Raw genomic sequence first — 17,169 nt, 5'->3', positions numbered from 1 at the left:
CCCTGAACACCATCACAACCACACAGTAACACATAAAACACTCAAAACACCATGAACACCATCACAACCACACAGTAACACATAAAACACTCAAAACACCCTGAACACCATCACAACCACACAGTAACATTCAAAACACCCTAGCAACACCCCAGCAACCACCCTGAACACAATCACAACCACACAGAAACACATAAAACACTCAAAATACCCTAGCAACCACCCTGAACACCATCACAACCACACAGTAACACATAAAACACTCAAAGCACCCCGGCAACACCCCAGCAACCACCCTGAACACCATCACAACCCCACAGTAACACATAAAACACTCAAAGCACCCTAGCAACACCCCAGCAACCACCCTGAACACCATCACAACCACACAGTAACACATAAAACACTCAAAGCACCCTAGCAACACCCAAGCAACCACCCTGAACACCATCACAACCACACAGTAACACATAAAACACTCAAAACACCCCAGGAACCACCCTGAACACCATCACAACCCTACAGTAACACATAAAACACTCAAAACACCCCAGGAACCACCCTGAACACCATCACAACCCTACAGTAACACATAAAACACTCAAAACACCCTAGCAACACCCCAGCAACCACCCAGGACACCATCGCAACCACACAGTAACACATTAAACACTCTGAACACCCTAGCAACCACCCTGAACACCATCACAACCACACAGTAACACAAAACACTTAAAACACCCTAGCTACATCCCAACAACCACCCAGAACACCATCGCAACCACACAGTACAGTAACACATTAAACACTCAGAATACCCTAGCAACACCCCAGGAACCATGCAGAACACCATAAAAACCACACATCAACACATTAAACACTCAGAACCGCCTAGCTACACCCCAGCAACCACCCAGAACACCATAGAAACCACAAAATAACGCATCAAACACTCTGGACACCCAAGCAACACCCCATCAACCACCCAGAACAAACACATAGCAACACATTAAATACCCAGAACCCTGTCGCAACACCCAAGCAACCACCTAGAACACAATAGAAACCACATAGTAACACATTAAACACTCAGAATACCTTATAAACAACCCAGCAACCACCCAGAACACCATTGCAACCAACCAGTAACACATTAAACAGTCGATCAGAATACCCTAGCAGCAACCAAACAGTTAAACATTAAGCACATTTAACACCCTAGTAACAACACTATAGCAACACACCAATTAATTTGAACACCCTAGCAAAACCTCAACAACCACCCAGAACACCATAGCAACCAAAGTAACACATCAAGCACTCTGAACGCCCTAGCAACACCCCAGCAACCACCCAGAATACCCACAAAGTAACACGTGAAGCACTCAGAACACACTAGCAACACTCCAGCAACCACCCATGACACCATATAGCAACCACAAAGTAACACACCAAGCACTCTAAACACCTTAGCAACAATCCAGCAACCACAAAGAATACAAATCGCAACCAAATAATTACATATTGAACACTCAGAACAACAACAAACCCGCTACACCATAGTAACCACAAAGTAACACATTAAGCACTCTAAAAATCCTAGCAACAACCACCCAGAACACCATAGCAACCACAAAGTAACACATTAAGCACTCTGAAAATCCTAGCAACAACCACCCAGAACACCATAGCAACCACAAAGTAACACATTAAGCACTCTGAAAATCCTAGCAACAACCACCCAGAACACCATAGCAACCACAAAGTAACACATTAAGCACTCTGAAAATACTAGCAACACCCCAACAACCACCCAGAACACCATAGCAGACACACAGTGACACATCAAGCACTCTGAACATCCTAACAACACCCTAGCAACCACCCAGAACACCATAGCAGACACACAGTGACACATCAAGCACTCTGAACATCCTAACAACACCCTAGCAACCACCCAGAACACCATAGCAGACACAGAAACACATCAAGCACTCTGAATGCCCTAGCAACACCCCAGCAACCACATAGTTACACATTAAGCACTTACAACAGCCTAGTAACAGCCCAACAACCAACCAGAAGACCACAGTAATCACACAACAAATGCACAACAATGCTTCAAAATCACTCAGAATGCCCTAGCAACTTTATATAATGTAAACGAATGAGTTATAAATAAATTCACCCCCCCTCACAGTCGCCATGAAGGGCAAAATTAGCCATATAGACCAAAAGCACAGTTTGTCCCAGACTGTAAACATGTGTTCTTCTGCTGTAAAGTTGGGCATTTTAACATGAGCTCAATGAGATTCTGCTCCTTCTGGAGTCTGTCTCTAGTGGCCAGTCCATGAACTGCAGTTTAACTCACTTCAGTATTGGCTTCAAGAGAAACTGCGGGAGGAGCCGCTTGGTCAGCACAAAACACACATGTATTAGTATCAAGACACAAGATATAAACTATTTTTATGAGTATATGAGTCCCCATGGCAATATATGAAAGGGTTGTATTTAGGGCTGCCACTAACGACTATTTTTATATCGATTAATCTATCGATTAATCAATTAATCTATCAACTAATTTATCACAATTATTTTCAACAATTTTACTTGAAACGTTAGCCTTCAGTAGTGAAATATAAAAAAGTATAAATGTAAACAAGCCCTTGACAAAATGTAAAACTAAAAGAGTTTAAATTTTAAAAGGTACAAACTTGTAAACCAACATAACAAAATAAAAAGAATCTCAGCAAATACTTGTTATATAGAATAGTGTTGTCACGATACCAAAATTATGACTTCAATACGATACCAGACTAAAATACCTCAATACTGATACTGAATCCATACCATGGCAAAAAACTGTAAAAGTAATTGAATAATATGACAGAACTTACTAATTATTGTTTATCATTGTTTTAGGGTTAAAAAAAACACCTAAAAACTCACTTGTCCGGCATGTTCCTGCCCTCTTTCACACAGAATATGAGGTCCGGCCCTTTAAGAGCCGCACTGCAATTCAGTGTAACACCTGATTTCTCATTCAACTCTGTATACGTTAACTAAAGACAAATCTTACAGCGTTTACCTGAATACTCGCCAGGACGGGCATTTTTACATATTTTTTTTACCATTCAAACTAGTGTTAGACCGATATAATCGGGCCGATATTTGCGTGTATCGGCATCGGCTGATTCAAGGCTGCTGCGTTCGCCGATATTTTTTCCCCTGCATTATTTACAGACAGGCGTCCACGGGGCAGCTCTCACCGTCTTCAAACTCTCTTGCTCTCCCTCCCTCGCGCATATTAATCAAAATCAATTGAGAATTGACACGATGGTAAAAGGTCGGAAGACTGAAGTTTCACGGTGAGCATTGGGAGATTTTTTCCTGAATTACCGCTGGTGTTGCTCTACAAGAGATTAAGTGAAGTGCACCTACACTCTAAAAAATGCTGGGTTAAAAATAACCCAAGTTGGGTTGAAAATGGACTAACCCAGCAATTGGGTTGTTTTAAGCAAACATTTAACCCAACCGCTGGGTCAAAACAACCCAATTGCTGGGTTAGTCCATATTCAACCCAACTTGGGTTATTTTTAACCCAGCATTTTTTAGAGTGTAACCATTAAATGACTAGGTTGTAAATAGTTTTAAATGAAGTATAGTACAGTCAGTGTGCACTTTATTATGCTGCTCGCTTGTTGATACTGTGTGCAATAGTGTCATTATTTTATTTATGCTTAAATATTTATTTTCACCACTGAACTCTTTTTTTTCTTGTACCTCACCTGTTTTTAACTATTTGTTAAATAGTTTTTTTTTAGTTCAATAAATGTTCCTTTTTTAAATTGTAAACTTTAAATTGTTATCATCCTGATCATTGTGTCATTTTTATGTTGTAAATTGAGGGAGCAAAAGCAGTATCGGCTCCAAATATCGGCTCATGAAAATCGTCAGCCCGTATCGCTCATCGGCTAAGGCTGATGAAAAAAATTGGTATCGGCACTAAAAAAATCCATATCGGTCGATCCCTAATTCAAACCCAATAATCCGCGAAACTGGCGTCGCGATCTGACTGTTCTGCCTCCATTATTTTGCGAAATGGTCACACACACGTCCTCACTCCTGCTGTCGCACATTAAAGGGTTAGTTCACCCAAAAATGAAAATTCTGTCATACAGTGGTTCTACAATAACTTTATGAAGCGACGAGAATAGTTTTTGTGCACAAAAAAACCCTAAATAACGACTTATATAGTGATGACGATTTCAAAACACGGCATCATGAAGCTTCGAAGCGTTATGAATCAGTGAGTCGAATCATGATTCGGATCGCGTGTCAAACCGGCAAACTGCTGAATCGACTCACTGATTCATAACGCTTCGAAGCTTCATAAGGCCGTGTTTTGAAATCGTCATCACTATATAAGTCGTTATTTAGGGGTTTTTTTCGCACAAAAACTATTCTCGTCGCTTCATAAAGTTATTGTAGAACCACTGTAGTGAGATGGACTTTGTAACGACGTCTTTAGTGTCTTTTAAGGGTCTTGAGAGTGAACCGTGCATTGAGCCAATGGAGGCCTTTCAGAGCATCAGATTTACACTAAAATATCTTCATTTGTGTTCTCAAGATGACGGAGGTCTTACAAGTGTCCAACGACATGAGGGTAAGTAATTAATGACAGAATTTTCATTTTTGGGTGAACTAACCCTTTAAAGCATGTGACAGACTCACAGACAGCTGCAGAAACACACACCAGCTTCAACAGGGCTTACATTTTCACAGCCTGGTGCCACCTCGCTCGAAAACAGGAGACACGGCGCCTCCCCTCCACCAGCAGACGGCCGGACGAGGGCAGAAAAACGCAAAGGAAAAAATAAAAGGATCGCTCCATCTTCATTTGTGTCACGGGCCGCTCTGGCCGGCGTTCCGAAACCCCATCAGAGGCGGAGGGGAAAGTCATCAGCATGAAAATCCCCTCCGCACCCACAGCTCCACATCATTCCGCTTTAAAGTGTATTTTTGACATAATTACAGAAGAGGGTGAAGCGTCTTGAGTCATGCTCGAGCCCGGAACCGTCGGCCTCTCCGGCTACAAACACATAAACACAGGCCTGCCTCCCTCCGACCATACCACCGCCGCCTTCTCTGGATCCAGACGCTTGATGTTTCTCAACCCTCAGTTTTCCCCTCTCTCTGAGTGATCGCTAATTTAGCAGGTCTCCCGATCGGGCTGCCGTCAAAGTAAACAGTCTTAAATCAGGTCAGAAATGTCAAATCTGGTCAAACCAGCACCAAACTGAAAGTAAAAGATGTCTTTGACTAGTGAGAAACTGCATAATGCCCGGTTTAAATCAGAACATGATGACAGTCTGACCCTCACAGTGACACAATAATACCGTAAATCCACCAACTCGTGATGTGGAAGGTTTATCATGTGGTTGTCGCAATTATGCATTACGCTACTCAGGGTTGTGCATTACAGTGATTTTGCCATATTTAGTATATTTACCCACATGAAAAAATGACTCTAGTAAATACTATAGTGTTTTTGAACCGTACTAGAGCAAATATACTACAGTAAATTAACAAAGTGTAGTAAATACTATAATATACTACAATTTACTGTAGTATCTTTACTATAGTATGGTTCAAAAACACTATAGTATTTACTATAATATACTTTTTCATGTGGATAGTAGTGCTGGGGAAAAATTTAAAGTTTGTGTTTACATAATATATGTGTGTGTGCTGTGTATAATTATTATTAATTCATATATATATATATAGGGCTGTCAAAAGATTAATCGCGATTAATCGCATAAAGTTTGTGTTTACATAATATATGTGTGTGTGTACTCTGTTAATTATTATTTATATATAAATACACACACATTCATGTATATATTTAAGAAATATTTGCATGTATATACATTTATATAATCTATAATATATATAAATATAAATGTTTTATATATAAATATAATATTTTTTTCTTAAATATATACATGCTTGTGTGTGTATTTTTATATAAATAATAATTAACAGAGTACACACACATATATATTATGTAAACACAAACTTTTATTTTGGATGTGATTAATCGCGATTAATCTTTTGACAGCCCTAATATATATATATATATATATATTTTTTGCAGCGGATACTGAGTACCCATTTCTTGTCATGATCACCGTTAACCTTTTTTCAGATTACAAAAATACTATAGATGCTGCCGTTATTATATTTTTGTTACTTTTTTATGGTAATTATGTAATGTAACGTAACTATTGTTTTAACAGGGTACTAAATAATCACAAAAAATATGCATTATTCAGTGAACATTTTAATATGCCTTTAAAATGGCGTTTCTGCATAACACTATGCTTATCAGGATACTTGACCCTTCTCCGGTCTCCGGGGTCTTTTCTGACCCCAAAGGACGTTTGCTCAAATTTAAAAAAAAAAGTTCCCTTTGTCCAAATGGCATTTTGTATGGTTGTCAACACTCTAGATCTACAAATAAAAAAAAATGTATTATCTATTTTTATGTTTGTATGACAAAAAGAAAGTTTAGAAAATGGACAAAATTCATCCTCAAAAACAGAAACAACACAGAACACGCTATACAGAAATGATGTGGCACACTTCCAACTATGCATAAAACATCCACAATGCAAAATGATCATGCACGCACGCACGCACACACACACACACACACACACACACACACACACACACACACACACACACACACACACACACACACACACACACACACACACACACACACACACACACACACTTGTTATTGCTGTTCAGTTCATTGCATTTTGATGTTCATGTTGTGTATTTTTTACTCAATATGTGATATAACTGATAATTTCTGCTAATGTTTGTTCTGTTACAGTTAGTAACTGAAGTGTAGATTAAATTTGTAGAAAATCTGATGTTTGAAATAAATGATAAACTCTAAAGAAACTCCAACTTTCCTATTGTTCAGGTTTGATTGTAATCGTAATGTAACATCATTGAAAAAAATATTTTTTCAGTACAAAAAAATGCTAAACTTTGACAAAATTAGTTCATTTTAATTGTTATAATTGTGATTTCATAACATTTAGATATGAACTGAAAATACTTGTGAAAAGATGTCTTTACATAGCAAATAGTGGAGCTCTGCAGCCGTTTACTGGTAAAAGTCTTTTATTTTTATTTTAAAACTGTATTTTCAAAAAGATGGGCAAAAATCTTACACTAAACCATGTCAAGTTATCCCCACGAATGAAAGTTAGAAATTCGGGTCTTTTATAAAGTGAATTTTACATAAAAAAAACTGATTTTGTGTGAAAATCCATAAAAAATATTATTAAATGTATTTATATAAATTAAAAAATTATTATAAATACTCCAAAAACTGAACAGATGTTGAGTAAAAACATTAATAAACTTTATAATAATGAAGAGAATCCCTGAATTGTATCACAGTCTCCAAGAATTGAAGTTTTCAACACTGATAATAATCATAAATGTTTCTTGAGCTCAAATCCTCATATGAGAATGATTAGTGAAGGATCATGTGACACTGAAGACTGGCGTAATGATGATAAATTCAGCTTTGGTGAGCAGAAGAGACGTCCTTCAAAAAGATAAGACACTTTTTCCTGACTCCAAACTGGACACTGAGATATCTTTCTTAAAACTGTGTGCCGACTGTTTCTAATAGACATCATGTGCTTCCTTCTGAGACGTTTAAGGAGCACCAATGATCAAATGCATTAACATGGACAAGATTCCCGACCGAGGATAAGCCGTCTCTTTGCCAGGCGTTCTTTCCCATAGGCCAGAACGGCTACATGATAACTATACGACTATAAAAATCTCAGACATATGACAAAACCAGGCCATGACGTGCTCCTCCTCAACTCATTTCCTTCTGGCATCTGTATTTCAACCTCCACCTCTTCAAAGAGCTTCTCTAGCGTCCCTTTCTCTACTGAAACCCATTCGAGATTTATCACATGAGGTCATTCTAGGTCACACACTCAGCCTGAAGACCACCATCATCTCCTTCATAACAACAACACAAGCAAATGTAGCATTAACAAGCATATTCACTGTAAAACATGAGCAACTTATGGATAAATCACTCTTAGACGTATGACTCACGGACTTACTCTCAAAAATTAAAAGCCTATGTAGGTTTTTGGCAGATCTTAAAGGAGCAGTTGCATATCTGTCATCATTCTCTCATGCCTCATGTCATTCCAAACCCGTATGATTTCCTTTCTTCAGTCGAGCACGAAACGAGTCATTTTGCTGATCGCCATTACGGTTCTTTTCCATGCTGTGAAATCAGGCAGAGTTCAGGGGCAATGAGCGGGAACATTCTGTTAAACATCTGCCTTTGTGACTACTCAAATTAACGTGAATAAACAAATCAAATAAATGACCATAAAAAATGAAAAGATAAAGACAGATAAATAAAATACAGACACATAATTAAAGACAAATACAGACACAAAGGAAAGGAAAGGAAAGGAAATGGGAGAAGCAAGGAAAGGAGAGAGGAAAGAAAGGAAAGGAAATGGGAAAAGAATGGAAAGGAAATTAAACGAAACGAAAGGAAATGGGCGAGGAAGGTAAAGGAGAGAGGAAAAGAAAGAGGAAAGGAAAGGAATGGAAACAAAAGGAAATGGGAGAGGAAGGGAAAGGAGAGAGGAAAGGAAAGAGGGAAGGAAAGGGCAAAGGAAATGGAAAGGAAACGAAAGGAAATGGGAGAGGAAGGTAAAGGAAAGAGGAAAGGAAAGGGGAGAGGAAAGGAAAGGGGAGAGGAAAGGAAAGGGGAGAGGAAAGGAAAGGGGAGAGGAAAGGAAAGGGGAGAGGAAAGGAAAGGGGAGAGGAAAGGAAAGGGGAGAGGAAAGGAACGGAGAGAGGAAAGAAAGGAAAGGAAAGAGGAAAGGAAATGGGAGAGGAAAGGAAAGAGGAAAGGAAATGGGAAAAGAATGGAAAGGAAATTAAACAAAAGGAAAGGAAATGGGAGAGGAAGGGAAAGGAGAGAGGAAAGGAAAGAGGAAAGGAAAGGGGAGAGGAAAGGAAAGGAGAGAGGAAAGGGGAGAGGAAAGGAAAGGAGAGAGGAAAGGAAAGAGGAAAGGAAAAGGGAGAGGAAAGGGGAGAGGAAAGGAAAGGAGAGAGGAAAGGAAAGAGGAAAGGAAAGGGGAGAGGAAAGGGGAGAGGAAAGGAAAGGAGAGAGGAAAGGAAAGAGGAAAGGAAAGGGGAGAGGAAAGGAAAGGAGAGAGGAAAGGAAAGGAGAGAGGAAAGGAAAGAGGAAAGGAAAAGGGAGAGAAAAGGGGACAGGAAAGGAAAGGAGAGAGGAAAGGAAAGGAAAGAGGGAAGGAAAGAGGAAAGGAAAGGGGAGAGGAAAGGAAAGGAGAGAGGAAAGGAAAGAGGAAAGGAAAAGGGAGAGGAAAGGGGAGAGGAAAGGAAATGGGAAAAGAATGGAAAGGAAATTAAACGAAACGAAAGGAAATGGACGAGGAAGGTAAAGGAGAGAGGAAAAGAAAGAGGAAAGGAAAGGAATGGAAACAAAAGGAAATGGGAGAGGAAAGGAGAGAGGAAAGGAAAGAGGAAAGGAAAGGGGAGAGGAAAGGAAAGAGGGAAGGAAAGGGCAAAGGAAATGGAAAGGAAATGGGAGAGGAAGGTAAAGGAAAGAGGAAAGGAAAGGAAAGAGGAAAGGAAAGGGGAGAGGAAAGGAAAGGGGAGAGGAAAGGAAAGGGGAGAGGAAAGGAACGGAGAGAGGAAAGAAAGGAAAGGAAAGAGGAAAGGAAATGGGAGAGGAAAGGAAAGAGGAAAGGAAATGGGAAAAGAATGGAAAGGAAATTAAACAAAAGGAAAGGAAATGGGAGAGGAAGGGAAAGGAGAGAGGAAAGGAAAGAGGAAAGGAAAGGAAAGGAAAGAGGGAAGGAAAGAGGGAAGGAAAGAGGAAAGGAAAGGGGAGAGGAAAGGAAAGGAGAGAGGAAAGGAAAGAGGAAAGGAAAAGGGAGAGGAAAGGGGAGAGGAAAGGAAAGGAGAGAGGAAAGGAAAGAGGAAAGGAAAGGGGAGAGAAAAGGAAAGGAGAGAGGAAAGGAAAGAGGAAAGGAAAGGGGAGAGGAAAGGAAAGGAGAGCGGAAAGGAAAGAGGAAAGGAAAAGGGAGAGGAAAGGGGAGAGGAAAGGAAAGGAGAGAGGAAAGGAAAGAGGAAAGGAAAGGGGAGAGGAAAGGAAAGGAGAGAGGAAAGGAAAGAGGAAAGGAAAAGGGAGAGGAAAGGGGAGAGGAAAGGAAAGGAGAGAGGAAAGGAAAGAGGAAAGGAAAGGAAAGGAAAGGAAAGAGGGAAGGAAAGAGGGAAGGAAAGAGGAAAGGAAAGGAGAGAGGAAAGGAAAGGGGAGAGGAAAGGAAAGAGGAAAGGAAAGAGGAAAGGAAAAGGGAGAGGAAAGGGGAGAGGAAAGGAAAGGAGAGAGGAAAGGAAAGAGGAAAGGAAAGGGGAGAGAAAAGGAAAGGAGAGAGGAAAGGAAAGAGGAAAGGAAAGGGGAGAGGAAAGGAAAGAGGGAATGAAAGGGTAAATGAAATGGAAAGGAAACGAAAGGAAATGGGAGAGGAAGGGAAAGGAGAGAGGAAAGGAAAGAGGAAAGGAAAGGGGAGAGGAAAGGAAAGGAAAGAGGGAAGGAAAGAGGGAAGGAAAGAGGAAAGGAAACGGGAATATAATGGAAAGGAAATTAAACAAAAGGAAAGGAAATGGGAGAGGAAGGGAAAGGAGAGAGGAAAGGAAAGAGGAAAGGAAAGGAAAGGGGAGAGGGAAGGAAAGAGGAAAGGAAAGGGGAGAGGAAAGGAAAGAGGAAAGGAAAGGGGAGAGGAAAGGAAAGGAGAGAGGAAAGGAAATGGGAGAAGAAGGTAAAGGAGAGAGGAAAGGAAAGAGGAATGGAAAGGAAATGGGACAGGAAGGGAAAGGAAAAAGGAAAGGAAAGGGGAGAGGAAAGGAAAGAGGGAATGAAAGGGTAAATGAAATGGAAAGGAAACGAAAGGAAATGGGAGAGGAAAGGAAAGAGGAAAGGAAAGGGGAGAGGAAAGGAAAGAGGAAAGGAAAGGGGAGAGGAAAGGAAAGGAGAGCGGAAAGGAAAGAGGAAAGGAAAAGGGAGAGGAAAGGGGAGAGGAAAGGAAAGGAGAGAGGAAAGGAAAGAGGAAAGGAAAGGGGAGAGGAAAGGAAAGGAGAGAGGAAAGGAAAAGGGAGAGGAAAGGAAAAGGGAGAGGAAAGGGGAGAGGAAAGGAAAGGAGAGAGGAAAGGAAAGAGGAAAGGAAAGGAAAGGAAAGGAAAGAGGGAAGGAAAGAGGGAAGGAAAGAGGAAAGGAAAGGAGAGAGGAAAGGAAAGGGGAGAGGAAAGGAAAGAGGAAAGGAAAGAGGAAAGGAAAAGGGAGAGGAAAGGGGAGAGGAAAGGGGAGAGGAAAGGAAAGGAGAGAGGAAAGGAAAGAGGAAAGGAAAGGGGAGAGAAAAGGAAAGGAGAGAGGAAAGGAAAGAGGAAAGGAAAGGGGAGAGGAAAGGAAAGAGGGAATGAAAGGGTAAATGAAATGGAAAGGAAACGAAAGGAAATGGGAGAGGAAGGGAAAGGAGAGAGGAAAGGAAAGAGGAAAGGAAAGGGGAGAGGAAAGGAAAGGAAAGAGGGAAGGAAAGAGGGAAGGAAAGAGGAAAGGAAACGGGAATATAATGGAAAGGAAATTAAACAAAAGGAAAGGAAATGGGAGAGGAAGGGAAAGGAGAGAGGAAAGGAAAGAGGAAAGGAAAGGAAAGGGGAGAGGGAAGGAAAGAGGAAAGGAAAGGGGAGAGGAAAGGAAAGAGGAAAGGAAAGGGGAGAGGAAAGGAAAGGAGAGAGGAAAGGAAATGGGAGAAGAAGGTAAAGGAGAGAGGAAAGGAAAGAGGAATGGAAAGGAAATGGGACAGGAAGGGAAAGGAAAAAGGAAAGGAAAGGGGAGAGGAAAGGAAAGAGGGAATGAAAGGGTAAATGAAATGGAAAGGAAACGAAAGGAAATGGGAGAGGAAAGGAAAGAGGAAAGGAAAGGGGAGAGGAAAGGGGAAAGGAAAGGAAAGGGGAAAGGAAACGAAAGGAAATGGGAGAAGAAGGTAAAGGAGAGAGGAAAGGAAAGGGGAGAGGAAAGGGAAAAGGAAAAAGGAAAGGAAATTAAATGGGAGAGGAAAGGAAAGAGGAAAGGAAAGAGGAAAGGAAAGGGGAGAGGAAAGAGGAAAGGAAAGAGGAAAGGAAAGGAAAGAGGAAATTAAAGGAAATGGGGAAAGGAAAGGAGATGAAAGGAAAGATTAGAAAAGGAGATGAAAGGAAATTATATAAAAGGAAATATTAGGAAAGGAGAGGAAAGGAACAACCAAAATTATGGGGGAAAAGAAAGGAGATGAAAGTAAAGATTAAGAAATGAAAGGAGATGAAAGTAAAGATTAAGAAATGAAAGGAGATGAAAGGAACAGAAAGGAAAGGAGAGGAAATTAAAGGAAAGGAAATTGGAAAATAAATGGGAAAGAAATGGAAAGATTTGGAAAGGAGAGGAAAGGAACAACCTAAATTAGGAGGAGAAGGAGAGGAAATGAAAGGAAAGGAAATGGGAGAGAAAAGGAAATAGGAAAGGAACAACCTAAAATGATGGGGGAAGGGAAAGGAGAAGTAATGATTCTGTGAACTATTCATTGAAAAGTGTGATCAATCTGATCTGATCTCAGAGAACTTTCCACTAGAGACCGCGACACTAACACACACTCGCTGCCATGGCAACACCACTGGAACAACCGCACGGCTTCTATAGGAACGGTGTGTGTGTCGTTCTGCGGCCGAAACAGTGTGTGTGTCGTTCTGAGGCTTAAACGGTGTGTGTGTCGTTCTGAGGCCTAAACGGTGTGTGTGTCGTTCTGCGGCCGAAACGGTGTGTGTGTCGTTCTGCGGCCGAAACGGTGTGTGTGTCGTTCTGAGGCCTAAACGGTGTGTGTGTCGTTCTGAGGCTTAAACGGTGTGTGTGTCGTTCTGAGGCCTAAACGGTGTGTGTGTCGTTCTGCGGCCGAAACGGTGTGTGTGTCGATCTGCGGCTGAAACGGTGTGTGTGTCGTTCTGCGGCTGAAACGGTGTGTGTGTCGTTCTGCGGCCGAAACAGTGTGTGTGTCGTTCTGAGGCTTAAACGGTGTGTGTGTCGTTCTGAGGCCTAAACGGTGTGTGTGTCGTTCTGCGGCCGAAACGGTGTGTGTGTCGTTCTGAGGCCTAAACGGTGTGTGTGTCGTTCTGAGGCTTAAACGGTGAGTGTGTCGTTCTGAGGCTTAAACGGTGTGTGTGTCGTTCTGCGGCCGAAACGGTGTGTGTCGTTCTGCGGCCGAAAAGGTGTGTGTGTCGATCTGCGGCTGAAACGGTGTGTGTGTCGATCTGCGGCCGAAACGGTGTGTGTGTCATTCTGCGGCCGAAACGGTGTGTGTGTCGATCTGCGGCTGAAACGGTGTGTGTGTCATTCTGCGGCCGAAACGGTGTGTGTGTCGTTCTGCGGCTGAAACGGTGTGTGTGTCGTTCTGCGGCTGAAACGGTGTGTGTGTGTCGTTCTGCGGCTGAAACGGTGTGTGTGTCATTCTGCGGCTGAAACGGTGTGTGTGTCGATCTGCGGCTGAAACGGTGTGTGTGTCTCATTCTGCGGCTGAAACGGTGTGTGTGTCGATCTGCGGCTGAAACGGTGTGTGTGTGTGTCGATCTGCGGCTGAAACGGTGTGTGTGTCATTCTGCGGCTGAAACGGTGTGTGTGTCATTTTGCGGCTGAAACGGTGTGTGTCATTCTGCGGCTGAAACGGTGTGTGTGTGTCATTCTGCGGCTGAAACGGTGTGTGTGTCTCATTCTGCGGCTGAAATGGTGTGTGTGTCGATCTGCGGCTGAAACGGTGTGTGTGTCATTCTGCGGCTGAAACGGTGTGTGTGTCATTCTGCGGCTGAAACGGTGTGTGTGTCATTCTGCGGCTGAAACGGTGTGTGTCTCATTCTGCGGCTGAAACGGTGTGTGTGTCGATCTGCGGCTGAAACGGTGTGTGTGTGTCGTTCTGCGGCTGAAACGGTGTGTGTGTCATTCTGCGGCTGAAACGGTGTGTGTGTCGATCTGCGGCTGAAACGGTGTGTGTGTCGTTCTGCGGCTGAAACGGTGTGTGTGTCGTTCTGCGGCTGAAACGGTGTGTGTGTCGTTCTGCGGCTGAAACGGTGTGTGTGTCGTTCTGCGGCTGAAACGGTGTGTGTGTCGTTCTGCGGCTGAAACGGTGTGTGTGTGTCGTTCTGCGGCTGAAACGGTGTGTGTGTCATTCTGCGGCTGAAACGGTGTGTGTGTCGATCTGCGGCTGAAACGGTGTGTGTGTCTCATTCTGCGGCTGAAACGGTGTGTGTGTCGATCTGCGGCTGAAACGGTGTGTGTGTGTGTGTCGATCTGCGGCTGAAACGGTGTGTGTGTCATTCTGCGGCTGAAACGGTGTGTGTGTCATTTTGCGGCTGAAACGGTGTGTGTCATTCTGCGGCTGAAACGGTGTGTGTGTGTCATTCTGCGGCTGAAACGGTGTGTGTGTCTCATTCTGCGGCTGAAATGGTGTGTGTGTCGATCTGCGGCTGAAACGGTGTGTGTGTCATTCTGCGGCTGAAACGGTGTGTGTGTCATTCTGCGGCTGAAACGGTGTGTGTGTCATTCTGCGGCTGAAACGGTGTGTGTGTGTCGTTCTGCGGCTGAAACGGTGTGTGTGTCATTCTGTGGCTGAAACGGTGTGTGTGTCGATCTGCGGCTGAAACGGTGTGTGTGTCGTTCTGCGGCTGAAACGGTGTGTGTGTCGTTCTGCGGCTGAAACGGTGTGTGTCGTTCTGCGGCTGAAACGGTGTGTGTGTCGTTCTGCGGCTGAAGCGGTGTGTGTGTCGTTCTGCGGCTGAAAGCAGATCAAGCGGATGAAAGTGAAGCGGTCCAGCCCTGGAGGAACAGCCACAGGCTTCACTTTCATTTACACAACACGCCGTCCCGCAGATGAAGAGCCTCAAACACATTACAGCAACACAACCAACCATAACATACTGATCATATCAATAACACACATTAAAGATACATTAATAATTAAATAATAAAGACAAATATAAATAAGCAAATAAAATAATGGCATAAATAGACAAATATAAACAAATAATGACAAAAAGACAAATAAACGAATTAGATAAATGAAATTAAATAAACAAATAAATAAAATAATGACAAATAAGAAATAAATTAATTAAATATACAGAGATACAAAATAAATAAATAAAAACAATTAATGACAAATAAATATAAATAAACAAAGATAAATGAATTAATAAAATAAAGTAATAATAATAAATAAACAAATATAAATAGATAAATCAATGACAAATAAATGTATTAACAAATAAATAAAATAATGATAAATAAGGAAGACAAATAAAATAAATAAAAACAATTAATGACGAATACATATAAATAAACAAATAAAATGACAAATAACAAAAATACAAAGATAAATAAATAAATAAAATAAATTAGTAATAATAAATAAATAAAATTATGACAAATAAATAAGTAAATAAATAAAGACAAATAAACATAAATAAACAAATTAATAAAATAATGACAACAATAGACAAATAAAAATAATCAATGACAAATAAATATACAAATATAACAAAATATATTTGTATAAAATTACATAAATAAACAAATAAAATGACAAATAACAAAAAGACAAAGATAAATAAATTAATAAAATAATGTAATAATAATAAATAAACAATTATATAAATAGACAAAATAAATAAATAAATAAAAACAAATAAATATAAATAAACAAATAAAATGACAAATAACAAAAACCGAAGATAAATCAATTAATAAAATATAGTAGTAATAATAAATAAACAAATATAAATAGATAAATAAAACAATGACAAATAAATGCACTAGATAAATACATAAATATAAACAAATAAAGAAAAGAAAGACAAATAAATAAGTAATTAAATATACAAATAAATATAAATAAACAAATCAATAAAATAATGACAACAAAAGACAAATAAAATAATGAATGACAAATAAATATACTATATATATATTTGTATAAATATTAAATATATTTGTATAAAATTATATAAATACCACATACAATGACAAATAACAAAAAGACAAAGATAACTAAATGAATAAAATAATGTAATAATAATAAATAAACAATTATATAAAAAATAAAGACAAATAAATAATAATTTAACAGACATACATATACATATAAAATAAAGAAAAATACATAGACAAAATAAATGAAGACTATATAATAATTCCGCTGTGTGGCTGAAGGCGGATCAAAAGCATGAGAGTAAAGGCAAACCCAGCTCTGAGATCCGGCTCTACTGTGATAAAGGTGCCGGTTTGACAGAGAGACGTGGGTTCGACTCTCCCGTGGCCTCAGGTGATTAAAGGCCAGGAGAGACTTTGACCTCTGACCTGTTGTCAGAGAGAGGCGCTGATTCTGTAACGCGAGCACAGAGCGTCTCACTTCCTCCATGAGCGAGCACTTCTCCTGGCCTGAGGGGACAGACAGCGGAGACGCCGCGGACAATAGGACTTTACCCGGAACAGACCAGCTACGACAAAGACAGAGTGTGAGTGTGTGTATGGGGGAACCTCTAGGTCATATTTCACCCCAAAATCAGACAAAGGGGAAATTAATAACAGCTTAAATAAAGGCAATCAATATTTATATAAAGGCTTACATAAAGGGGGACATATTTAAATAAAGGCATGCATAAAGGCAATACATGCATACACTAATGGAATTAATTATTATCTAGAGAGGGTTAGTTTAATTTCTGTATTAAAGTAATAAGAATTTATACGATTTTATCATTTATAAATGTATTTAATTTTAAATATACTGTATAAGTGAGTATAAATGAGAATTTATAATAAAGTATATAAAGTAATATAAATAGTAATTAAAAATAGCATAGACAGGATGGCTTTCATTAGTGTTTTAATGTATACAAATCTAAATTATATTTATTAAAATCAATTCTTGTTTTGATTTTAAATTATTAAAGTGAATAAATAAATAAATAAATAAATAAATCATACACACA

Source organism: Gobio gobio (genome assembly GCF_949357685.1).
Source record: "Gobio gobio genome assembly, chromosome: 4".
Lineage (NCBI taxonomy): Eukaryota > Metazoa > Chordata > Actinopteri > Cypriniformes > Gobionidae > Gobio > Gobio gobio.
This window is presented reverse-complemented; position numbering follows the sequence as displayed.